General features: G+C 36.1%; 1 protein-coding gene across 12 annotated transcripts in view; it reads left to right on the forward strand.

Moving 5' to 3' along the window:
• The window catches only part of DLG2 (discs large MAGUK scaffold protein 2), a 1,735,130-nt gene that overhangs the window by 1,224,942 nt on the left and 482,486 nt on the right, over positions 1-27,702 (forward strand). The window lies entirely within an intron of this gene.

Consider the following 27,702-nt stretch of genomic DNA (forward strand, 5'->3'; position numbering starts at 1 on the left):
AAAAGAAAAATACTAGAGTACTGACAGACACATCAATCAAATTTAGATTTAAAATATAAGCTAGTAACTGTTATTCTACTTTGGATTATCATTGTGAAATTTTATAAACACTTATCGTCTTGAAAAGGCATAATGTTCTTAAAATTATTTAGCTCATACAGAATCTTTTCATATTTGCTTCTCCTGTCGATCTGTTTACTATTTATTGATTCCTTGAAAGTTCTTAATTTTTATAATTAAAATGAATCATTTTGACAAAAAATTAAAAATTTTTAAAAAAAGCCTGGTTCTGCCACTTACTAGCAGAATGACAGTGGTTAGACCAATCCTCTTATTAAATGGGGATCATAATGGTAGCATGTATCTCATTAGGTTTATCAGAATTAAACATTTAACTAGTATCTGGCAGGTGGTGAGCAAGAAAAGCTTGCTGGTTGAGTGCAGTCTCCAGAGCCAAAGTGCCTAAATTGTAACCCTAGCTCTGTAGCTTACTAGCTGTTTGACCTTAGGCAAATTGCTTAATCTCTCTGAGCCTTAATTTTCTCATTTACAAAATGCAAATAATAATAACACTTGCCCCTAGAAATGTTTTAAGGATTAGATGAGTCAATATACATAAAGTGTTTCGAATAGTGGCTGGCACAAACTGCCAGCAAGTATTAACTATATACAGTATGTCCATGTTATTTGTAGTTTGCTGCATATAGTTTCAGCCTTCGCTACAAATGTTTGGTAATCTAATATTTAAAGATCCCTCATGAATTAATTTCAAATGCATTAAAATTACAGAATTAAATCTGGTGGGGGAGCGAGGAGAAAAGCAGTAAAGCATTTCCATACCACAGTGTCCGGTGATATGAAGGAAGAGACTTTCTATCCTACACGTTTACTAAAATCATATTTGCAAGGTGCTTTAAAGCTAAACCAACCAAATGAGCATTGCACTCTTTAAATTAACAAGATATACTAAATATAAATAACATGTGGGTATTTCTACAATTCAATTAACAGCAATTATTCAGCACAACCTTAAGGCAAATACTAGTTTCAAGCACTCAGCAAAGCATTACCATCCATTAGCAGCCTCCTGCTAGCTGAGTCACTCGATGACCTCCAGCTACTCAGCAGAGCACTTAAAGGTTCTAGGGAATCGATAGCTACAAAAATTCCTTTAATTTTATCAGGAACACATTTTGGGGGGATCTTTATCTTTGGTACTAGGGCCCCCTTCTGGCTGGTTTACTTCTGTCTGAACTGTTTTCTCCTTTGAGCCAGGAGTAGGGCAGGAATTGCCCTGAGACAAAGAGAGGGGAGTGTGGGGACAGGTAAGCATTAACCAACCAGGAATGCCCAGGCAATAACCCAATGAAAGTACACAGCATACCAGTGATGGGCTTGTTCTATTGAAGAGAGAACCAGGAAACTGCTAGGGTTAACTCTGCGTCCCTGAAAGCAGGCTCCTGCCAGATTCCTATAGAGGGGTGTGGGCCTGTTAGTCCTGATGGAATTATGTTGAGTCAGTCATACTTTTTTGTTTTATCATGATACAAAGGTCACTGATGAGGATTTATTTTTTCCTGTAAAGCACATTGATTGACAAAGAAAGAAAGTGTTTTGGTCATTGTTTAGATTCCTAATGCCTTCCCTGTGCCTTGATCACAGGAAGTGCTAAGTCAGAGTAAATTGAATAATTCGATTGGATTCTACACTAAATCAGATGATACCTTGCCATTTTATCATCCCTTGGCAACTCATAATTCTTTATTTTTGAATGATGATATATTTAAAAGAAATTTCTACCGATGTTCAACTCATACCATGGAAACTCTTATACAGTGGGAATGATGAAACTGAATCAGATGTGATTCTTTTATTTATTGAAGTATAGTCAGTTTACAATGTTGTGTTGATGATGTTGTGTACAACACATGCATATGCATACATATATTTGTTTTCATATTCTTTTTCATTAAAGGTTATTACAAGATATTGGATATAGTTCCCTGTGCTATACAGAAGAAATTTGGGGTTTTTTTAAATCTATTTTTATAGTGGCTAACATTTGCGAATCTCAAAGTCCCAAATTTATCCATTACCACCCTCTTTCCCCCAGTAACCATAAGATTATTTACTATGTCTGCGAGTCTGTTTCTCTGTTGCAGATGAGTTCATTAGTGTCCTCTTTTTTACTTTTTTTAGTTTCCACATATGAGTGATATCATATGGTATTTTTCTTTCTCTTTCTTACTTCACTTAGAATGATGATCTCTAGGTCCATCCATGTTGCTGCAAATGGCATTATTTTATTCTTTTTATGGCTGAGTAATATTCCATTGTATAAATATACCACAACTTCTTTATCCAGTCATCTGTCAATGGACATTTAGTTTGCTTCTACGTCTTGGCTATTGAATATAGTGCTGCTGTGAACATTGGGGTGCATATATCTTTTCAAATTAGAGTTCCCTCCAGATATATGCCCAGAAGTGGGATTGCTGGATCATATGGTAAGTCTACTTTTAATTTTTTAAAGAATCTCCATACTGTTTTCCATAGTGGCTGTACCAAACTACATTCCCACCAACAGTGTAGGAGGGTTCCATTTTCTCCACACCCTCTCTAGCATTTACCGTTTTTTCAGTTTTGAATAATGGCCATTCTAATTGGTGTGAGGTGATACCTCATTGCAGTTTTGATTTGCATTTCTCTGATAATTAGCGATATTTAGCATTTTTTCATGTGCCTTTTGGCCATTTGTTTGTCTTCATTGGAGAATTGCTTGTTTAGTCTTCTGCTTATTTTTGGATTGGGTTTTTTTGTTGTTGTTGTTAAGCTGTATGAAATGTTTATATATTCTGGAAATTAAACCTTTGTTGGTCGTATCAATTGTGAATATTTTCTCCCATTCTGTAGGGTGTTGTTTCGTTTTATTTATGGTTTCCTTTGCTGTGCAAAAGCTTGTAAGTTTAATTAGGTCCCATTTCTTAACTTTTTCTTTTATTTCTGTTGTCTGGGTAGACTGCTCTAGGAGAACATTGCTAAGATTTATGTCAGGGAATGTTTTGCCTATGTTTTGTTCTAGGAGGTTTATCATGTCTTGTCTTATGTTTAAGTCTTTAAGCCATTTTGAGTTTATTTTTGTGTATGTTGTGAGGGAGTGTTGTAATTTCATTGATTTTTCATTACAGCTTATTACAAGATACTGAATATAGTTCCCTGTGCTATACAGTAGAAACTTGTTATTTATCTATTTTATATATAGTAGTATCTGCAAGTCTCGAACCCCCAGTTTATCCCTGGCCACCCCCTAAGATGTGATTTTTGATGGGAGAATCAGAAAAGTTCTAATGGGGAAGAGAGACATAAAGGCAACACACTTTAATGCTGGGCAGAATGAAATCAGCTCTGTGATAGAACTTGAGCCATAATTCTAATTGAGCAAAGAGGAAGATGTGATTCATCTTAATCAGGAGAACCAAAATTCTCCAAAGAATTTAAAATTTAACATGTGCTCATAGGCCCTTATCTGCTCTTCACTGAGCATGTGAGCATTCTCTATAATAACCATCAACACTCAGCCAGCTGGCCTAAGTAGCCTCAATTATGTGTATAAAATACAAAGCAGCTAGATGTGTTAATTAATTTAGTCCTTCAGTGATTCAACAAATATTTACTAAGTATTTATTATGGACTTGACAAAGACCCAGACAACAAGGATTCACAAAGAAAACAGAGTTCTTGCTCAAGAAAATTATATAGACTGATGTAGAAAACACCAATCATATAAATTGGGAAACATGCTGTAAATGAACGTAAAAGATTGTGTTCAGTTAAATAGTGGATCAAAGAAGACTTCCCTGAGGAAGCATCACTTAAGCTAAATTTTGAAATATGAATAAAAATGGAAGTTAGCTGGGTCAAGTGTGGAGGGGAGTACCCAGACAGAAGTAAAAGCATATGTGTATGAAGACCTCAGTGCAGGAAATATTTTGATACCTTCCCAGGAACTAAAAGAAGTCAACCATGACTGGAGTTTAGTGACAAGATAGTAAATGACAGAAAAGATATTGTCAAAGTAAGCAGGGCTCAGACAATGCACAGCTTTGTTGACCGTATTTACAGACTTGTTATTTTATTTCAAGTGCCATGGGAAGTCCTTGCAAAATTTTTAGCATGTGATAGGATCAAATTTGTTGTTTTTAGAAGATCATTCAGTTTCTGTGAAGATAACACACTGAAGTGGGCAAGAGTGGGAGCAGAGGTCAGTTTGGGGTCACTTGGAGAAGGTAGAGAAAGGTGGATGGATTCAAGCTCTCTGTTGGAGATATAATTGATGCCACTTGTTGATAATTGATAATTGTGGGACATGTCTAAGGATGAGGCCCACTTTTCCAATTAAGCAGTCAAATGGATTGGGGTGCCATTTTCCAGGTGGGGAAGACTGTGGACATGTTGAGAAGACTGTGGTGCATCTGAAAAGGAGATTTCAAGGAGGCAGAGCTAGAAAACATCTGTCTGAAAACCCTGCCAAATTAATACTCTGAATTTTTACTACATTTTTATCAAATATTTGGAGTTGGAGAAATATCTGAATAATTGACTTTCTTAGTTCTCACCCATAATCTTTAATATAAAAATTATGAATATGAGTACTTTAGCTATTTTGAACAGTTACAAACATTTAGTAGATCTTTTTTTAGACATTCTTTGTGCCCAGACTATTTTTGTTTTGAAATTGTTTTTGGTTTTGTTTGTTTGTTTTGACATGGGACAGAAGATAATCAGTATTATTCCTTCTTGTTATGTAGACGCAATATTATGGAATTCCCTGAGAAAATAATTTGAGGTAGAATTAAATTTACAGTTTTTCAATTTATACCCTTATGTTTATTCCATCTATTGTAAAATTACTAATTCTGAGATGACCTTTGATATATGTGATTTTCTTTACAGCAGTGGTAATCTTCCCAATACTCAATTAGAATCATCTGTCTGATGGCTATGGCCATGTAGCTGAGTAATGGATATTCGGGTAAAGTCCACTACTGATTTAGAATGTCTCTTAACAATATATAAAAATTTCCCTGACCTCACAGTTATAGATTTGGTCACTGCAAGCAGCTGGGGTATCTGTGGGCAGTCAGTTGAGAGAGGAAAAAAAAAGGGGGGGTAATCATGTATAGGAAATTGTGATTAGGCAACTCTATTTAGACTTGCCAAGCAACCAAAAATATGCAAGGAAGAAAATCTGAAGTGCGCATGTGGTTTCCCAGGAAATAGGTTTATAAGAGAAGTCTTTCTAGTGACTTTCCCAAGAACACTCTAAGTCATAATTTCTCAGGAACTGTATAATTAAACACGTGCAGACTATTGTTTCTGTGGCCTTAGCAGAAGAAGCCTAAAGCTATGTAAGAAATGAGATGCCTCTAAGATGTTCTTGTTGCTTAAAGATGATATAGCTAGTTTAAGGTCAAGTTCTGAAACTGAAATGTTAAGGCCGTAGCACTGTTAAATCCAAAGGTAGACTTGCTGTAGCTTTATTTTAACCACCTTATTTTTTAATAAAAACTCGAAGAGTGGTAAAGTCCATCTAGCAATAAATTTTCAGCAATTTTACATTATTTTATTAATGTTTTAAAACATCCTTTTAAATTTCTTCATAGTATATATATATATATTTGCAGTTTTGAATGTCTATAACAGTGCAAACTGCAAATGCAGTAAAGAATGCTCTCAGCTTTGTATAAGAAGTAAAGATAACTATACAGTACACTGGCTATAAAGGTTACCCTACTAATGGCCATGTACAATGTGTATGATTCAATCATTAGAGCATCTGCGTATGTAGGAGTGAAGTTCCTGGACATCTCTAAAAGTAGCTACAGAATCTAGAGTAAGTGTCGCAACCTCATTGTGCCTCACCTTCTTCACCTGTAAAATAGATGTAATTTGGGTATCTAATTCATACAGTTATTTTCAGGATAATAATTACAAATTCTTAATACATGTTTATACTGTTGTTACTCTATAATCCTGATTGGCTGAAAGCTGAATAAAAAAAAGCACATACTCATTCTGGTGCTTGAAAGGTACTTCTCACAGTATTTTACACAATCTAGTCCTTTATTAGGAATTAATATTTCTTGAATTAATGAACTGAAAGTTAATTGAGTTTTTAATATTCAGCAATTTCAGATGGAGCCAATGTATATTTTTGTGCATTAACTCAGATTTCTACATGTATATTTACACATGTATATAAGGTATATTGGCATTAGTATCTGCATGTGCACATATAGCGTATATACTGCTGTATTCTCTCTGGAGCTGTATAAATTTGCTTCACACAAGTCTGAGTTATGATGTGGTATATGAACCCATGTTTTAGGAAAATTTACATATATGTTTGAATGTATGTATTCTTCCTTAGTTTTCCATGATTTGGGCATGTATTTCAGTAGGTTCCCTGTGTAGCAATATCTCTAAGCATGTTGAAAACTGACCTCAAGATGTCTCCTCAGTGCCAGCCTCCACCACCTGTCCTTCCCCAGGGCAATCTGCTCTTCTCTCTGACCTCACCATTTAGGTTAAAGGTTGTGCTACTCACCCAAATTAAAAAGCTCAAAGTCCTTTGCTTTTGATTCTTCTTTCTTCTTCACTGCCTTTATTAAACTAGGCATCATGTCCTTTGGAAACTACCTCCAACGTAACTAGCCTTCTCTTTAAAATCTCCTCTGCCATTATTATGGTGGTCATATCTTCATTATATCTTGTCTGATCCACTGTAATAGATGCCATGGCCAATCCCTCCCTTCCATGCCTACACACTTCTTGATCGATCTTCCAGAAATCACAGCTCTGTTCGTTGTTCTCTGCTCAGAAGTTTCTAGTGGTTCTTCACTGGCACTCGGTAAAAACCTAAATTTCTTGTTATAGCATTACACACCCTCTGTGATGTCCCTCTCCAGCAACACAATTTGATTTCAGCCTTTCCTCCTCTCTTCTCTGATTCATGTGTCTTCTTACCCAGGTAAGCTGGACTGTGTTCAATTTCTGAAACACATGCCGTACTCCCCTGCCTCTAAGCCTTTGCTCATCCCATTCCCACCTTGAGAATGCCTTTTCTTACCACACTGATCACTGCCCATCATCATCATTCCCATCCCCAAGCACCAAGCCAGTTCAAGTTTCTCTCCTCCTCAAAGCTGTCTCTAACGGATCCAGTCAGAAGCAATCTTTCACTTCTAAGAGATTTTAGAATATGTTATTCTTTCCTTTTCTGTTCCTTTTTTTTTTTTTGTTACCAGGCCATCCAAGCAATTCATAGGGAATAGAAAATACAGATATAACCAACCCAAATTAGGAGATAAGCTGCAAATTCCGACACTTAAGACACTGAGTATATCTCTACCCTGGACTGTGCTAAATTTGAAGCATTTAATGAACACTGAAAATGGAAATCCAAGTCCTATGTTTAGTCTGTGACCAAACTCTGCAGAGTAAATGGGAGGAACTGGGGTAGAGAGATGGAGTAGAGTCCAAGACAGACCACACCCATCACTGCAGTATGTCAGTGGGAGAAAGGAGTGGCCAGGATGGAAGCTGAATAATTTGACTTCCAAGAGGAATTCCTAATGAAGAAAACCCTTGCATTGGCCCCCTTTTTCCATACCTTACAGAAACTAGCCATTCAAGAGATTGGGATAAAAAGTATCGGAAGCATCTAGCACTTTGCTTAGCAGGCCAATTAATCAAAAACCAATTTCCAAATTGTTAAGGATTTTTATTTCATTTTTTTTCTTAATAGCCTACATGACAGATTTACCATCCAGCTTGGTTAAATATCAACTTGGCATGCATCTGATATTACAGTCAGATGATTTCTCAGATATCTGACTTGAGAGAAGTTTATGACTGGTCTTCATCTCTGCATACTCAAGTCTGTCATCTGTCACTGTTCTTCCATCTGTTCTTGTCTTTTGTCTCTCTGATGCTAACGTGGCCAGAGTCAGCTTTCTCAGAGTTGACGTGAGGAACTCATCTCGCAGTTTTCAAAGATGGTCATTTGGTCAACTGACTATTTTAAACTTGATTTTTGGTATATAGGCATAGAGCTGCAGGTACTAAGTGCTCAATCGACATTAGAATGGACTAAGATTTTAATTGAAAATGGAATGTGCCCTCCTTACACATGGTACAGAGGTTGCCTGCACTGAATTTTTCTTTTTCCCCTCTGTCCACGGGTAATTTTGCTGACAGCATTCTCTATTAATTTGGACTACTATCACCTGACCATGATAACTTGGGAACGTTTAGGTTAGCACAGTTTTCTGTTGTCCAGAATTCAGCTGTTCATTCCAAACAGATCACCGGACCACTGGGTAAAAACTGAACACAAAGATTATGCAACGGTTTTGATTACTGGCATCCAACCATTTACTGCATCAAGGGACGCCATATCTTCCCCCTTTCTTGCCATGGGGTAAATTATAATGTGTTTTCATTTTTTAATGCATATGGAAATGTACCTCTGAACACAAGGCACCATTGGCTCTTTATTGAGGCCGCTGTCCCAGGCTCTAAGTTCTAAGTGGTGCACAGACCTCTTTGTGGTGAAAGACAATTCTGAATAATGGTTTGACTCTTAATAAGCACAAATGACAAATTCAGCTGTTTGGCATATGGTCTCGAAACATACATTTTCCTTTTAGTGCTAAAATTTTTTCAGTCCTTTTGAATTACCCAGATTGTTCTCTTGAGGACACAGGGGAATATGCTTGAGTGCAGTCTTTTACTGAAATACAATATTCAGAATCAAAAAGAAAATGCTTATTTGTGTTAAGTCAGGGAAATAATCATTTTGGAAATAAATTGTGGTCTAATTACCACTTTCTGTCCCCTTAAAGAACAAATACTTTTTTTTTCAATTGGACAAAGGATAACACATTTGATAAGTTCACCTTGTTTCCAGGTACTTTCTGTAGAATTTTTTGACTATGTACATGATTAATTTCTGATTATTTCTGGATAAAAGATATGTGCTTGTGGGTTGGGAGGTTCTTTCTCTAAGCTAATATTCGGTCAGTCTTCATAATGATATCTGTAAAAAAGCTCCCTCATGAGGCCTTGTAGCACATGATTTATTCACGAAAAAAACAGACTGCAAATATTGGCACTGTCATCCTCACTGTTCTGTACAGTATAAAATTATAGGAGAGTAAAATAATTGATTTCATTTCCTAAATCTTTTGGAAAATGAAGGAATTCCCTCTCATTTGCCCTTTGAGGTTAACACATGGCCAATGTTTTTCTTACTTTACTTCTTTGCTGTATAAATGTATAGTTCATGATACTTAACAGAATTTAGGATCAGTGACTCCTTGAGCACATCTTTAAAGTCAAAATTATTTTTACCATAAAAACTTCAGATTTTTAAAATGCATTGTACTAGATGACTAGATGTAGTTAGGTTTTCTGACATTCAAAAGTTTTCTAACTCACGTAGAAAACACTGTTTACCTAGCTGTGAGTATTTGCTGAGGAAAATAACTACTTGTATAGCATTTTTTTCATTTTTTTAACATTTTTTATTGATTTATAATCATTTTACAATGTTGTGTCAAATTCCAGTGTTCAGCACAATTTTTCAGTCATTCATGGACATATACACACTCATTGTCACATTTTTTTCTCTGTGATTTATCATAACATTTTGTGTATATTTCCCTGTGCTATACAGTGTAATCTTGTTTAACTATTCTACAATTTTGAAATCCCAGTCTATCCCTTCCCACTCATTTTTTTAAACTGAAGTATAGTTGATTTACAATATTGTGTTAGTTTCAGTTGTACAGCATAGTGATTCAGTTATCTTTTTCTGATTATATTCCATTACAGGTTATTACAGGATGTTGAATATAATATATAATATAATTCCCTATGCTATATAGTAAATCTTTGTTGCTTGTCTATTTTATGTACAGTAGTTTGTATCTGTTAATCCCATACTCCTAATTTATTCCTCCCCCTTTTAGTAACCATAAGTTTGTTTTCTAGGTCTGTGAGTCTGTTCCTCTTTTGTATGCATAGCATTTTTTAGAGTTTTAAAAGGAAAAGTGTTGCCGTGTACGATGACTATAAATCTTACCAGTTTGTGATCAGCAGCAAGGCAATTTTGTGAAAAGATTTTTGGATTTGGACAGCACCTCAGTTTAAACCCTTGCTTTGCCTAACTGTTAAATGGGCATGTTAAATAGCCTTGATCCTTACGGGCATTTAAGGAGGTATCTATTACATCTCAGTGCCCAATAATTTTAAAGTGTTCTCCTTCCTTGTTTACATTTCTAAGAAGCAAATGTGTGCAGTACATACTTTATTTCAAAAACATTTATTAATCCCTGCAATTCTAAGCGCTAAATCAAAGGAAGAACAGTAAATAAAGAAGTTTTGCCTTTTCTCCCAAGTACCTTCTTAGAAATCTGGCATTCACCTAGGCTGAAATAATACAGTCCTTTTCTGCTTGCTGGCGCTGACTTCATGCTAAATTCATCACGGTCTCCTAACTAAATCTATTTTGGTTCCCCAACTCATCAACCAGTGTACATTAAATTCTTCTCCTTCTCTGGAACATTGAGATCCAATAAAATTAAAGATTGCAGTATTTTTTATTCATGGACCATGACTCTAAATGCCATTAGCTGTCAGTCAAAAGCCTTGTACTACATGGACTTTGTCTCTGAGCATAATTCAGTTGCAGCTAGATACACGCATCATCCTTTACAGAAAAGTCAATAGGAAAGATAAAATACAATCTCTGTTTGCAATATCCATAACGAAAGCCAACTTTAGAATTTTTAAACATGGAATATGCTATGGTTTAGCCAGTTATGAGATCCTACCAGAAATCAAAAAAAGTAGGGAATTTTCATAATAAAAATGATACTGGGAAAAGTTGAGAATGATCAGTCAAGGCTAAAAAGAGAGCAGTTAGGAAAAAGGAAAAGTAAAAACAGCAAAGGAAACAAACAAGGCACATTTTTCTAGGTGAGTCAGTGGCTTGCAGTTGTGAATGAAGACACATATAACTTGTACAATGTAGGCCATGAGTTTTGGGAGGAAAGAGTTCAGTAGTTGTTTCCCAGGAATCTAAAAATACTCATTGAATATTCATGAGTAGCTGAGTCGTATGGGAAAATGTAACCTTCATTGATCCATTCATTTGAATAAACTGTGGTACCAGTTTTTAAAATTCATAATAATTTCAGTGTACAACAATTCCTATTTGTCAAATATTCTAATCTCTCAAAATACACACATTCACTCATTTAATTTAGTAAAGATTAGTTGAACACCTCCTGTCCATGTGACTAAAAGCTGGAGATAGACCCCCTGTGCTCTCAAGAGAGATAATGGCTTCAGCATAGTGTATGAAATGTACATATATGTAGATAATTACAAGTACTATCAGATAGATAGATAGATAGATAGATAGATAGATAGATAGATAGATAGATAGATAGATAGATAGATAGATAGATTTTACAAGGAAGTCTTGTAAGACTTCAACTTCTGCTTTAATGCTCTGGGAAGAAGCAGCCTTCCAACACTGGTGATAGCTATGCACTTGGGAGACTGCCCAAATCATTGGATTTGTTTCCCTATAATTGAGCCAGAATTTGGAATTTGAAATTTCCCGTCAGTTTTATTTCTGCCCTTTCCGGCTATGGTGACAACTCTTCACAGATGAGCCCTTCATACATTTATAGGCCCCTGTCAAGTCTCCTCTTTGACCTCTCTCCTTTAGACTAAAGAATCCTAGTTTATTAACCATTCTTGATACAGCATGATTTTTCAAACCCTTTACTTACTGTTTCCATCCTATGAATTTTCTCAAGATTGGGAACATCCTACCCAAATAACAATACACAGAGTTATGTAGAGAGAGCCTTTGGTATGCTTGTAAGTATAGACCATAGTGAATAGAGTTTTTATGTGAACTCCATACTCTGATGATTTAATATCATATAAAATTGTGTTAGCAATGTTTTTAAGACTCTTTTTTGTTGGTTTGTTGGTTCGTATCAAGATTATAGACAGTTAAATACTTCATATGAATCACTCGCTATCAGATATTTTACATTCTATTTTAGAATAATTGATTTTAATATAAACTGATAAATATTAATATTTAAATACAACTTAATATTTAATAAAATATAAATTTTAACATATTATTAAATATTTAAATGTTTAAAATTTGTCTCTATTAAATATAATATTGTTAAACTAAGTTTAGTGTCCAGAGCTATTGATATCATTCTTAATATTAATTCAGCTGTCCCTCATATTAGCTACCCTGTCCTCACTTGTGTCAGTTACAGGTGACCTGGAGGTAGATGGGTGAAATTCTTAGACACAGGATTTGGCAGGGATGCATGTTTCCCAGCACACATAGATATGAAATGGATCCCACAATTGTAAGGAAAGACTGAGTATAGAACTAATAGAAAGATAAAGATAAAAGTAAGGCCTGTGGGTACCGTTTTCTACCAAGCAGAATGTATATACTCCTAAAGAACTGGTTTCCAGGTTTTGAGAGCAGATTGATCTTGTCTGCTTATAGAAATTCTTTCCTTCGATAACTCACTAAATGAACAAAACATACAGAAAATCAGTAACAATAATGACAACAAATGTTTGCTAACAGTGATGAAAGAGGGCATGAAGTACACTCGATGCGATACACTTAAAAACTGCGATGAAGGGAAGAGACAAGCAGAGAGGTTAGAAAGGCTCAGGTTCTACCCCACTCCCATTCCCCTCTGGAAACTAAGTTGGTAGCTGACAAAATCCTGAGATTGCTCACTGATACCACTAAATCTTGGAGAAGTGGGCACTGAGCTGGTAGCCTTCTCTTTTTCAGAATAGTTGAAACTTGCTGTTGGGAGAACCTAACATGGAAAAAGTGAGCAGCAATACTGATCTTCTCTAATGGAGGTTAAGGAAGTTATCTTCTCTATGAAATTAATTAAGATGATTAAAGAAGTTATCTTTGCTAGTGGAAGTCTGTAGCCACACCTTGAATCAGAGAAATTACCCAACTAGATGCGTTTTGGTAGAGGACGTAAAACAAGATTCTCAAAAGACAGCATAATTTGGATATTCTAAGAAAAATGGCACACTAGAGTACAGTAGTTCCCCCAGCTCCTTCCTCAGCTATTGCCTCAGGTGCAGAAAGTGATTAAACTACAAAAGATCGCACATTGTAACTTAGAAGGAAAAGCAAAATGATCATATGTAGGAAGGAAGAGGGTAAACTAGACACAGTGTCTGATTGAGCTGCCCAAGCATGAGCAGAATGAACAAATTTAGTAACTAAACATACCAAAATCAAAACCAGAGCAAAGCATCATCATTGTAATCTAATTTATTAACCACTTACTGTGTGTTAGGCCCTGTTCTAAGTCTTTTATATCTAATTCTCTTTAAGTCCTTGTAAGAATCCCTTTAAGGTGCTTTTATTACATATACAAATATGGAGATTCACTAACTTGCCTGGAATCACACAAATGGTGTCAGAGCCAGGATGCAAATCATGTATATCTGGCTCCAGAACTGATGCTGTTAACCCTTTGTGATCTTGGTCCTTGAAAAAGAAGAGGAAGAAAGAAAGAAGACAAAAAGCTCAACCTATAATTTAAGGAACAAAAGAAAATGCTCATGATTCATTCTGTAGAAAAACTTAAGAAAATAAATTCAATAAAACAAAGGCTGAGAGGCAAAATGATAAAACTTATAGACAGCTACAAAGAAAAATTGCAGACCTAAGGAGCCCACTAGAGGGCCTAAATAACACCATCAAGAATTTATGAACATATTGTAACAGTAAGAAAAAAACAGATGTTACTGAGAGTAGTGACAAAGAGCACAGGTTGAGGTAATCATGGTGACCATAGACTTGAAAAAAATAAAGGAAGAGAGGAATAGTTTGAAACTATACTAAACAGGAGCTACAGGACTTTGAGAGAAACAGCTATGGCTTAAGGTGTCTAGACTCAACCAGAGGTTCAGAAAGTATCAGCCATGCAGCCTTTCTTAAAATATGTCCTTTATCACAGCTTATTATTTACATTGTTCTGGACATGTTGATTATGAATTGAAAAGATAAAAACACTAACTTTATATGTGATGATAAACCAAGGGAAATTATCCAAAAATTATACCAAATAATGAAAGAATGTAGTAAAGTAGCTAGGTATAAAATTAATATACAGAAATCAATAGCATATGAATATATATACACATATATAAACACAGTAACCAATTGAAAGATATAATAAAATATATCATTTACAATAGCAACAAAAATTATAGACACTTAAGATAAACGTGAGATTTATATAAAAGTAACTTTAAAAGGCTATTAAGGGACATACAAGAAGGGGACACTATGTATGTCATTGGGAAGAAAGATGCAGCAACAAAAATTGTCAGTTTTCATTTTTATGATAAAAATTGAAAGCAAAACGCCAGTGAAAATAATTTTAAACAGGAAAAGCTTATTCTAAATTTCATATGGAAAAGCTAAGCAATAGCCAAGAAAATTCAGAAAAAATAATATAAATGAGATAGGTCTTAGCCTACCAGATATTAAAATACTATAAAGCTGTAGTAACTAAAAAGTGAAAAGATATATTAGAGACTACAAAATTCAAAAATAGACAAGAAAGATGAAGTAATTTAGTTATGCAATAAAGATGACATTTTGAATAAGTAAGAGAAGATGGATTGCTTAAAAAGTCATACGGGGAAAATTGCATCTATCTTAGAAAATGTAAAGTTCGATCCGTATTTCCTAACGGAAATCTAAATAAATTAACAATCAAATTTCAATTTTATTTATTTTATTTTAAAAATTAAAGCATACAACTATAAAGGTAAAAAGGGTTAAATTGAACTATATTAAAACTAGGAAACTTTTGTTCATCAAAATAGAATGGAAAAGGAAGCCGTCAAGTGGAGAAGATGCTCCCGATAAATGTATAAGACATCTGTTTGATGCTTAACCTTACTCATAATGAAAGAGTTGCAAATTAAAAGTACAGGATGTTATATGTTGTCACTTACAGGTGGAATCTAAAAAATAGTAAAAAAAAAATAAACTTATTTAAAAAAACAGAAACAAATTCACAGACATAGAAAACAATTTTATGGTTACCAAAGTGGAAGGAGGGGGAGAGATAAATTAGGAGTATGGGATTAACTGATACATACTAGCATATATAAAATAGATAACAACAAGGATTTACTGTACAGTACAGGAAACAATATTCAATGTCTTGTAATAGACTATAATGGAAAAGAATTGAGGAAAGGGTGTGTGTGTGTGTGTGTGTATATATATATATATATATATGAATCACTTTGCTCTATTCTTGAAACTAACACAGTATTGTAAATCAACTATAATTCAATTTTAAAAAGACAAATTTTTTTTAAACTACAATATACATTTTTTTCACCTATCCGACTGTCCACATTCAAAACCTGTGACAATTCCCTGTGTTGGCAAGTGTGGTGAAAGTGGCTCCCTCACATATTGCTCCTTCATCTTGGAGAGCAGTGTTAAAATACCTCTAACTTTTTTAGATGCTTGAACTATATTGATTCGACTTCAAATGCCACTGGAGTGCTTCTACTAGGAATTCAACCTGTAAATGAACTTGCATATGTGTGAAATAACAAAGTTAGTTGCAAAAATGTCTCTAGAATTAAAAGATTGACAATCTAAATGTCAAAAGAATGGCTACAAAAATTTCAATACATCCATGTAATACTATTTCACTGTAAATAATAATAATGAGGAGTTCTATATTTATAGACATGGCACAAAATCCCATATATGTTGTAAAACCATATACATGATGCAGGCAATATACATAAGGTTTTATCATTTGTGTAAAGGAGACGTGAATATAAGTAATTGCTTATATATACACAAAACATATAGAAAAATAACGTATAGAAAAACATATAAAAAAAAAAAAAGTGGTTGCCCCAGAGAGAAAAACTGAGTGAGAGGAAATCTGAATTTTTTACTACGTCTTCTGTACTTTCTGGATTTTCTATCATGTACTTATATTACGCATTTTAAAATTTTAAAAATAATTTTTAGAGAAACCACAGAAAGTTTAGAAATGGGAGGATAAGCAAATATATGCAAAGGAAAACAGGCTTGGCAACGTTAATACCAGAAAAATAGAGTTCACAGTTTTAAAAGTGCTCGTTCATTTTCTAGTTACAAAAAGTGAAAAGTACTGTGTACAATCAGATGATAACTAGTCATAAAAATAGCTTAATATCAACATTTATAAATTTAAAAGTGTTAAAAATGCATGATGAAATGGAAAGAAATACCGCTTGATATATATCTTGAAAGATGTTTGACTAGGAAGAGAAATGCTAAGTAGATTGAGCTCAATTTATTCAACAGACATCTCATTTAATGTCTCTTGTCATGATCCAGGGAATATGGAAATGAGTAAGACTTTCTTCTCCTTCAATTTCCATGATATAAGTAGTAGAGCCTTCAAAAGTACAATCCTTCAATCAGAGCTGTCTTGAACTATTGTTTCTCCATATTTAAATCAGTATGCCAAATAAACAGTCTGAACATCTCACTTGAACCACGATGGATCAAAACTATTGTTTTCCCTGTCTGTCAAACCTACTTTCTCATAAAAAGAAATTAGACTTTTTTTTAATGGAACCTGTCTTCAGAAACTTCAACTGTTTTTTCTTTGATAGTCTATTTTTTACTCCAGGTGTTTGCACTTGATTTTCTGATGAATTGCAGCACTGTGAGATTCTTTTTTTACGGAGAGAGATATTAGAACAAAAGGTGGCTAATTTTCAGAAGTGCCTAAATTTAAAATCAAATTGACATTTTTCTTTCCTGTTTAATAGGAAGCCGACTGTTTGAGACTTTGCACTGACATTAACTAATAAAAGGATCTTTTAGGTCTGCTACCCCGTGGATTTCTTCACTGCTCTAAATAGCTTAGCAGCATATTCATTTGCTTGATTATCTGTCACATACATTTCCACCCTAGATTGTTACTGGCAACAAGCATTTCAGATGGCCCCAGCAAGGCTGGTAGTGATCATTTCCTGATAGCTCCTTTAGATGAGGCTTCAGAAGGGTTATACTTTGGATGAGTGCTTGCAAGGGAAATACAACAGTTGAGTGTTTGGCAGCTCACCAACTGGTTGATGAAATTGAATTGCTCCCTTCTAAATCTTTCCTTCGGCACTTGGAAATTAGTCTCTATTCATTCACAGAAGACACTGTGACCCACTCAAGGAGGAATCATGCCTGGTTACTTTGCTCATTAACTTAGCCGGTAGAGTTCCTCATTATTGTAATTCACAACTTTCAAAACTTAGCTGGGACTTTCTCTTGGAATTTTTCTCAAGAAAACTTCTGCAATTTAAGAAAACTTAAGAAAAACAAAAATTACTCTGGACATTAATGATAAATTCAATACAATTTCTCAGGAATAAGACAACTGTTAAGAGTAATACCAGGAAAGATGGAATAGTAAGTTGTGGAAAGCCACGGCTTTACTCCTGCCATTTGTATTCATAATGGCTTTGAGTTAATATCAGTAACGAGATTACATGGGACATCTGTTGGAGTAGAACATTTGATCCATTAGACAATGTTTTAAAAAATAATTTGAGGCTTCTGGCTTGTTTTTTCTACCTTGGTTCTCAGTTCCTAACATTTCATTTTCATGAAGGATAGCAGATATTCTTCCAGGAAAAAGTAACTTTGATTTTCCAATAATACGCTCTCAAAATTTAACTGTGAAGATATATAAGAATAAAAGTTTAGGGAAGGAACTTAAAGAGGTTTTCAAATATTTTATTTCTTTAACTCTAAAGCCTCGAGTTCCCTAAGACGCAGTGCTGACACCTTGTAGGCTGTCCAGCAACCTGTCCTCCTAGGTTTTCTCATCCAGTCCTGTGTCTTTAAGTTTCATCCCTATACGATGTACTTAATGCAGTTATCTTCATGCTATACATCTACCAGGCATTTCAGGATTGAGATATAACAAAACCCAACTCTCAATTTTATTTTCAAAACCAGCTCTTCCTAGAGTCTTCCCTCACTTATTAAATGGCAGCCAGTTGCTTTAAAAAATGTAGTGTGATCCTTGATTTCTCTTTCTTATCCACACCCTACATCCAGTTCATTAGCAAATCCTATCAACTATACTCTCAAAATAAATTTTAAATCCAGTCACTCTTCACCAACTCTGCTCTTGCTGATATCATCCAAACCACCATCCCCTCTTGCCCAGATTACCGTAGTGGTATTCAAACCAGTCTCTGTTTCCACCTTGCCTCTTCTGCAGTCTGTTCTCCATACAACAGATAGAGTGATTTTTTTTTTAATTAACCAGAAAATCCGCTCAGTCTTCTGCTTCAAACTATCCACTAGCTTCCCTTCCCACTTAATCAAAATTAAGGGCCTTACCATAGTCTATAAGCCCCTGGCTACCGCTTTGACTTCATCTCCTCTCAGTCTCCCTTTCCCCATGAGGCTTCAGTCAGGCTGGCTTTTTTGCTGTTGCTCAAAAGTTCTAAGCATATTTTTGCCCAGGGCTCTGTACCTGCTGTTCTTTCTGCCTGGAACACTCTTCGCCCGATGTTCATTTGGCTTTTCCCCCCACTTTATTCAGGGCTTTATTTTCCCCCATAACATTATCACCAGCAGGCATTATATTAAGAATTTATTCATTTGTTAATGCTGGGATATAAGCCAACATTAACAAATGCTTTGTTCATTGCTGTCTCCCCAAGTACCTGTAAAAGCAGCTCTCCCAGAGCAAGTGCTTAATATATGTTTGCTGAATGAATGAGAAAATTAATAAAGAGTTGTGATACAAAAGAGCTTTGTCCATCTAGAAGGCAAAAGTAGGAAGAGTAGGTATTATTGGGTAGCAGACCTTGGCTTTGTGAAAAGAAAAGCTTGAGAACGGTGAGAACTACCTGATGCTAGAGCACAGAGCCTTGTAACATGCATGGTGAGCTCTTTGTTGCCACAGGGTTCAGGCGGAACCTATAAGGGGCCTGTTCTACAGGGAGATCCAGCTGGGCCATCTCTTAAGTCCGGTTCACCTATGAGAGTCTATGTCAAAGGGTGGGAAGCAGAGAAAGAAGAGCTTGCATTTGATTAATTGGAGAATATGAGCATAAGGTGATTTATTCAGATACAACCACTTCAGATAACTCTGCAAGAAGTTCCCTAGAAAAGACACGAAGGAGTCTCCCACCTCATCCCCTCTCCATTCCAGGATGCCAGACAGGCCCATCAATGCACCTGCGAGGAGCCTTTCAGATTTATGGAGGACACCAAGCCTCTGACCATCTTCCTGCTCTCTGGCTACTGGCTCTCTCCTGCTGGATGGTGGATACAGCCCACCAAGTGCATATGCACATGCTCTTGTATTTCAACCTTTAGATGAGGAAGCGTCCCAGAACCTCATTGCTCTTCTATCCTAAACCATATTGAGAAAAACCCATCTAGGTTTTTATTCTGTAAAGGACTTAGTGAAAGTTATTATGGGTGTGAAATACTCAGTGAAATATTCAAAGAACAGCTTCAAAATTATTCAAAAGCATGTGCTATATTTTTGGGAGAATTTGTCATTGGAAAGAGAGAGCAGAGAAGTAATCTACATCAAGTACCTACTGTATACCAGATGTTTAAATCTTTGCCATTCACTGAATTTCAAAGCTGTGTGAAGTATTTTGTGTACATTTATACCTAGTTTGTTGAATGAACTAGATTTAGTAAGGTGAAAGCAGAAACCAACTTTATTGTTTTCTCCCTCTGATGTCCCACAAAATCCTCTGAGGATAAATTTACCCCTGCTTTTGATACAGTCTCAGACAGGTCATTTACAACAATAGTCAAGAGTGACTTCAGTGACAGTTAAATGTAAAGGAATACCTCTGACCTCTTACCTGATTTAAAATGTCTCCAGCCTCCCAGCTCCATCTTGCTTCAGGCCAAAAAAAAAAATGTATGTGATAAGCCTTTTTGCTCAACATGGGAAGCAGGTAGTCATGAGAAAAGAACATAGTTTTCAGGGTGAAGTAATTGTAGTCTGGTTTCAATACCGTTAGGATGGCATGTGTATAATTTCTGATGCCTTCTCCTTCCTGAGGCCTTTGTGGGTTCCTCTGAGCTTCTGCTGGCAGACTCAAGTCTGTGTTTCTCTGAGTGGGAAAAAGAGCTACTCTAGATGGCCATATTTAACTCTCTCAGCCCTGGGTGTCCAGTGGTCCACTCCTTTATTGAGCTGCAGAGTCCCTTTAGTGAGGAAATTTGACCAGCTTCCCACGTCAGGACTCACATCTAGTGGATGGGAAATATGCAAATTTCTTTTGTCCAGGAAATTTCAGCTCTCTCCCACTGCAGCACCCAATCTTCACTCAACTCCCAGTAGGAGCAACTCCAGCTAAAATCGCTTTACATTTTTCAGGTGGAGGGAACATCCAGATTTTTCACCCTCGCAATCCAGGAGACACATGTCAAGAGCTCCATGTCCACCCAGAGAGAGAGAACCTATCTCTCTAAACTTAGTTGAAGGGAAGGGCATAACTAAGACTAAGAAAACCAGCTTGGGATCACCCCCCCTTTTCAAGTCATGGGTGGTAGCCTAGCACCTTAATTCTGAAGGCAGGATTATTTTTTGGAGTTCTTCCAAAATATAGGAAGACCTGTACTTAAGATTCTATTTCATATTAATTTTTTCCAAACAACTCTGTAAGTTTTTAATTTAAGAATTTAAGAAACCAAATAATTTAAGAAACTAAATCTTAGAAGGTTTAACTTACTTACCCAAGAACACACAACCTACGTTGGTGAGTATAAAGACATTGTCCCTGTTGTCACAGCACTTATTTCTTTGGTGGGAGAGGTAAACTAACATAGAGGGAAACAGATGCACACCTGTTCACACATACATGCATACAAATTAGGAAGTGCCATGACAGGTAAGAATAGTGTGCAGTGAGGGAACTTGACAAGGAGGTCAGAGAGGACCTAAGAGGTGATCATTAAACTGGGTCATTAAGTGTAAGATTTCCTTATGTGTATAGTTTTCTTACAAAGTGTAAGAAAAGAACAGTCCAGGCAGAAACACTAGCAGATGCAAAAGATAGAAAAGAGCTTGGTAGGTTAAGAGCATAGTGAGTGTGGGAGGAATTGCATAAGCCGCACTTGGACAGGTAGCTTGGGTCAGAAGATCTGGGCGAGAGTCCTTTGCTCCGTTCACCTTACACTGTAATAGAAGCCGTGAGGACAGCCTCACCAGGACTCATTCCTCATACCTTGTGACACTCCTGCTTTTTGTCCCTACCATTTTCTTCCCTCTATACTGTGTCTTCTCTTCTTAGGTCTGTTCATGCCAACATGTATGTCCGTATGTTCATGTAGCTCACTCCTCAAATCAGGATCTCATTTCAATTTCTCCAGGAAATCTTTTGGTTAAATATAAGAAATAGAAAAAAATTCTGGTCTTATCTCTGTTGTTTTGTTCTGTTTTGTTTTCTTCACTCCTCCCCAGTTCAACCCTCTCCTCTCTCTTCCCTTTGAAACGTGCTGTCAAAATGATAGTGCTCACTCACTGAAGCTTAATAGGCAACTACCAACCAACCCACCAACCAGCCTACAACTAAAAGGCCATGTGAATGACAGAGCAGTTGAATGACCACCCACTTGTTTCTGATGCTGCTAGGCCAGAAGGGCTGTGTCTTTTCTGTTGCTCCTCAGTCTGAGCTCAAGATGAATAAGGACCTTTAACTTAGATGTGTTTCTAAGAGTTTTAGCTACAGTTCAGAGATTTGGATTCATTTTTAGCATTTGTGAGAGTTAGAAATGCAAATCTTTCTGACCACTGGAGATCTCTAGAATTCTTCCCTTTGTTGAAAAGGATACACTATTGCATAGAAATTGAAAGCACAGTTAAGCATCAGTTTTCTGTTTTATAAATAGAGGTGATAGAATCTACCTTGTTTAGTGGTTTGTTGTGAGGACTAAATGAAGCAACTGTTGTTCAATATTTGTCCTTATTACTGTTATTACCAAGCAAAAAAGCATAATGATTTGGGGGACCTTTGAATATGATGGCTCAGAAAGTGTTAACAGTTAATATCCTTCAGAAAAATATACAGGAAGGAACTGATTGACCATAAACTTAGGAAGCCATCCTTTTTTTTGGTGGTCCAGTATTTTGAATATTTTGCCTAGTCAGCAGACTCTCAACAATTTTACTAGTGATAAAATACCTCATTGAATCGTCTAGTTTTTACCCCCCCCCCCCCCCCCCCCCGTCAAAGACCTGCAGGTTGCATTTGTAGCAGTTTAAAGAAAGAGAAAGAGAAACAACGTTCTTATTGTGTGCCCAGTGTTTACATTCTCTCCTTTATTTCTCAAAACAACTTTATTTTAAAGATGAAGAAGCAGCCTCCTCTTCAAATAACAGCTGTTTGCCTCTACATCGTGTCCCTGTGTTGCATCTTGGATTGCACCAGCAAAAAGCAACAAGAGAGTTATTTACTACTGCTCCTTGGGGACTTGCCTTAACATTTTGGTCACCACCTTTGAAAGCTGCTTATCCAATAAACTATCTTTAACTCTCAGATGTGTTTTTTAAAAGCATGTTGGGCCGCCCACTTCCCACCCCCACCTGCAAAAAAACATGTTTCAGATGTTTCCTCTTCAGCTGGTTATTCTATTTTTTTCATTTTCTAAAATATTATTTCAACAAGGACCATCATTTCAGTATTAAAAAGATACTTCTGCTTTTGCTCAGAAGTCAGAATATAATGCAAAATGATTTCTGCTTCACTTAGGTTTCTTTGTTTCCTTTGGCAAAAAGGAGAATGAAGAAGAGGTTTTTCCTCTCCTGCTAGCAGCTGAGTCCTTTTATTTGCCTGGCCCAGTGGGGTTTTGTTTCTATCGTAAAGAGCCCTGTTATTTTTCAAAGGCTTTTGTGTACAACAGTCCTTCCTGTGGTTCTGCTCACCCAGCACATTTTGCAGGAGTTAATGTCAAAAAGACTAAGTGTTGTTGAGTTTGGGTTTGTTTTATGATGTTGTTCTCCCTCAAATCTTTCACAAACAGGGACTTTATTCTGTTGGTAAAAGAGTGGATGTGTTGGCCATTTTGGTAGCTTGTTTGATTCTGGTGTTTGGGGTGAGAGAAAAAATTTCCTGGATATTTTTAACAAGCTTTACCTGGAGTAATACTTCCTCAGATACTATCTGTAATCTGACTGAAGAGCATCCCTGGGTGTAATCATGGTGCAACTTGAACGTGTATTTCACCTGAAGTTTTGCTTGAATTCAAGGTTGCCTCTCCACTGGTGTGTTCAATAACAAGTGCTCATGTACATAGCTAAGAGCAAACAACCATGCGGAGAAAGTGAAATTACATATTGATAGGTAAAAAGGTTTTCTCTAAGTGTTTAGCTTATTGCCCCAAATTGATTAACCAGCTATCCAAGGTATCTGGATGGCAGTGATTTCTCTACTTGGGGTTCCAGCTGCAGGTCCTCTAATGAACTCATGCTTCCGAAGCAGTTGTTGCTGACGGGCTTAAGGGAGAATATCCTCCCATTAGCAACGGCTTAAGGAGCAGACTGGTGGAAGTCCCAAACCTGTCAGCTCTTCCTGTTGAGAACTACTGCAGCAGCACAACCAGGGGCAGCTCTTATGTCAAGAATAGGTCGAAACATGAGCTCTTGGACAGGAAAGATTATATCTCATAACAGACTGTAGTCCTTTTGGGTTTGTCAGCATGGCGAATTGGAAAGAGTACAGGCTTGGATGGCAGACCAGGTTCAATTCTTATATATGATTCTTGTTAGTAGATGTCCATAAACACAGAAATTCTCTGAGTCTCAGCCACTTTTTCCATAAACTGAGAAGAATAATATCAACGTCAAAGTGTGGTTTCCCAGTTGAAGTAAGATAATAGCAGAGGTAAAGTTCATTGACATCCCACAAATGGCAACTCTTATCATTTGTGTTCTACAATTAAATATTCATCTCTTATGGTCCCTTTTTGTGTTTGTCAAGTGACTCTCACTACCCATTTGCTGATTCAGGACAATAAGCTACCCAGAGCCTCCTGATTTCGGAAGAAAGTGCAGAGGCTGTGATCTCTTGACATGAGGGACCCAGGAGGTGCTATCCCTGGTGAGAAGTCACTCTCATTGCCCCTGTAAGTGGCTCTAGTACATTAAAGCTTGGAAATGGAACCAACAGGGCTGCCCACACAATCACTTAATAGCAATACTGATAATTTATGGTCTTTATATCCAGAGGAACTGCCTGGAGAGGGCTGAGATGGGAGACATTATTGCAAAAGGGGCTATGCAGATGGCAACACAAGTGTCCTTGCCCACAAGGCATGAAAGACAAACCCTGAAACTGGGAAGAAAAAAAAAACAACAACAACAACAACCAAGCAGTACAGTTGCAGAAATAACTGGTGACTTCAAAACATTAAAAATAAAACCACTTTCCTTGTGTGCCTGTCCTTGACAGTGATTTCATCTTTTTAGTTGCCTTTCAGCTTGTTTTATTTCTGGCTGCGAGGGATAGGAGCCTCTGAATGAACAGTAGTTTTTCTGTTCCTCACACTGAAACATGTATATATTCATGTTTTTTCTCTAGACATATTTATATACAAACAGGTAAACAAATGCAAAGTAGGTTTACTATATTCAAAATCTTATAGTAACGTATAATGAAAGACAATATGAAAAGGAATCCACGTATGTGTATGTATGACTGAAACATCAATCTGTACAGCAGAAATTGACACAATATTGGAAACTGACTACACTTCAATAAATTAAAAAATAAAATGTGAATAAATAGAAAAAATAGGTTCATTACATGTTTAATATATATAGATATATACTTCTTCAGTAACACACATACCCCCCTTATCTGTATAAATGCAGTTGTTTCTCACATATACGTTAATAAATATAAATAGTACCTAAACACTTGATGTCCTTAATATATGCCTGGATTTAGAACCTTTATGTCACAAATTTCTCTGTCCTCTGGAATCACCCTTTCCTTTAGTATCTCAGTAAGCATCCAGGCCCTCGGCCTGCATGCTGTGGGAAGTCCAGCACCCACCTCAGCATTTCAAAGGATTGTTTCTGGGCTACCTCTGGTCTAAAAGTTCTTCAGCAATCTCAGCACAGGGAATTCCTCCCTGATGCCTTTCCTCATAGTCCAGAATTTGCCATCATTTGCCCCAGCCTGCTCTTTCCTTGTATTCATTTACCAGAGCTGCCCTAACAGTACCACAAACTGAGAGATTCAACAAGAATGTCTTGTCTTACAGTTCTGGAGGCTAGAAGTTTAAGACCAAGGTGTCAGTCAGCAGGGTTGATTATTTTGAGGGCAGTGAGGGACAATCTGTTCCATGCTTCTCTCCTAGGTGCTAGTGGTTTGCTGGCAAACTTTCGCATTCCTTGGCATAGAGACATACTACCCCCATCTCTGCCTTCATCTTCACATGATGTTCTCCTTATGTATATGTCTGTTTCTGTGTTCAAATTTCTCCTTTTCATAAATTACATTTTAATTTTAATTTTTATTTATTTGTCCATTTATTAATTATTGAAGTATAGTCAGTTTACAATGTTGTGTCAGTTTCTGATGTACAGAATGTTTCAGTCATACGATACCTACATATATTCCTTTTCATACTCTTTTTCATATAGGTTACTACAAGATATTGAATATAATCCCCTGTGCTGTGTACAGTAGAAACTTGTTGTTTATCTATTTTATATAAACTTGTATATCAGTAGTTAGTATCTGCAAATCTTGAACTCCCAATTTACCCCTCCCACCCCCTTTCCCCCCAGTAAATTTGTTTTCTGTGAGTCTGTTTCTGCTTTATACATAAGTTCATTTGTGTCATTTTTGTTTGTTTGTTTGTTTTTTAGATTCCACATATAAGTGATATCATATGGTATTTTTCTTTATATTGGATTAGGGTCCACTCTCATGACCCCCCTCTTAACCCAGTCACCTACAAAGTCCATGTTTCCAAATAAGGTCATGGATCCTGGGGTTACAGCTTAAACACCTTCTTGGGAACACTATTCAACCCACAACCTACCCTCTCTCAAAAAAAAAAATTCTCCTCACATCGTTCCTCTCTACAACTAGCAGGGAAACATTGCGAAATTCCTGGTCTGTTATTTTGTAAAAAATACAGCCCTATTTTTGTTACATCCTCTCCCAACTAGTTCATTCTCGAGACCTATTTTGGCAAAATTAAAAGTCCACCTGGGAGTTCTCTCTGACAAAAACTGTTGTTGGCCTAACAGGAAATTTTACATTCTGCTAAAACAAGTTCAAACTAAAGTCAGCATTTAAAAGATGTTTTTTCTTTCTCTTCCCTAACCTGTACATGATCTCTGCAAATACACACACACAGAAAGAATAGTGAACGATAGATTGTGCATCTGTTTTACCATATTTTTGTGAAACCAAACACAGATTCAGAAAACCACACAAAGTAAGTGTATAGCTTACTGAATTATTTCTTTCTAATTATTATAAGGCAAAAATCCTGTAACTACCACCTGGAACAAGATTAAAACTTTCCCAGAGAACAGAAACCCTTCTGTGTCCCACTATAATTATAGCTCCTTTTCTCCTTCCAAAAGTAATCACTAACCTTACTTTTATAATAATCACTTCCTTCCATTTCTTTATGTTTTTATCATCCATTTCTTTGTTTTTTATGCATCCCTGGATACGCTGTGTTAGTGTGGTCCAATTTTTTTTAGCTTCATGTGTCTTTTAAGTCTCTTTATGCAGTCCCACTCCAACATTTTATTTTCCTTTCAGTTTATCTGCTGAAAAACCCAAGCCATTTGAGTTGTAGAGTTTCCCACCGTCTACACATCTCGAATAACTGGTGATATAATTTGACATGTCTCTCCCTTCTGTGTTTCCCACAAATGGGCAGCCAGATCTAGAGGTATAATCAGATTCATGTGTGATCCTATTGGCAAGACTGCAAGTGATGGTATACTCTTTTAGAAGGAAGCAAATAATACTAATTTTCACTCTTTTTTAATGTTAGCAAGTATTAGTGTTCAATTCTTGATTGTATTATTTCATTAGAGGTGAAAATGGTAATATTGTAGTTCTATCAATGTGTTTTTATTTATTATCTAGAATTATTTTATTGAGTCACTTCCCCTCATCTATTAAAGTGTTAATATAGAAAAGGCAGGATAATATAACTTAATAAAATAATGTTAAAAAAAAAGGCAGTATAAGTAATTGATTCCTTACTACTGTTTACCCAGTTCACAAGACGGTGAATTAGTTCCCCATCATCTTCAAAAGGTGACCAATTAGTTGTATTATTATCATTTTTGTTGTTACTCTTAGTATTAGTATAACTAATAGTTATACTATTAGTATAACTGAAACAAAGAGAAAAAAATCTAAAAAAAATAAACAGAGCCTCAAGGGCTTGTAAGACAATATTAAGCAGTTTAACATATGTGCAGCTGGAATTCTATAAGAGAGAAGATAAGTAGGAAAAGGAAAAATATTGGCTAAAATTTTTGC

The sequence above is a fragment of the Vicugna pacos genome, chromosome 10 (assembly GCF_048564905.1).
Source record: "Vicugna pacos chromosome 10, VicPac4, whole genome shotgun sequence".
NCBI classification, from domain to species: domain Eukaryota; kingdom Metazoa; phylum Chordata; class Mammalia; order Artiodactyla; family Camelidae; genus Vicugna; species Vicugna pacos.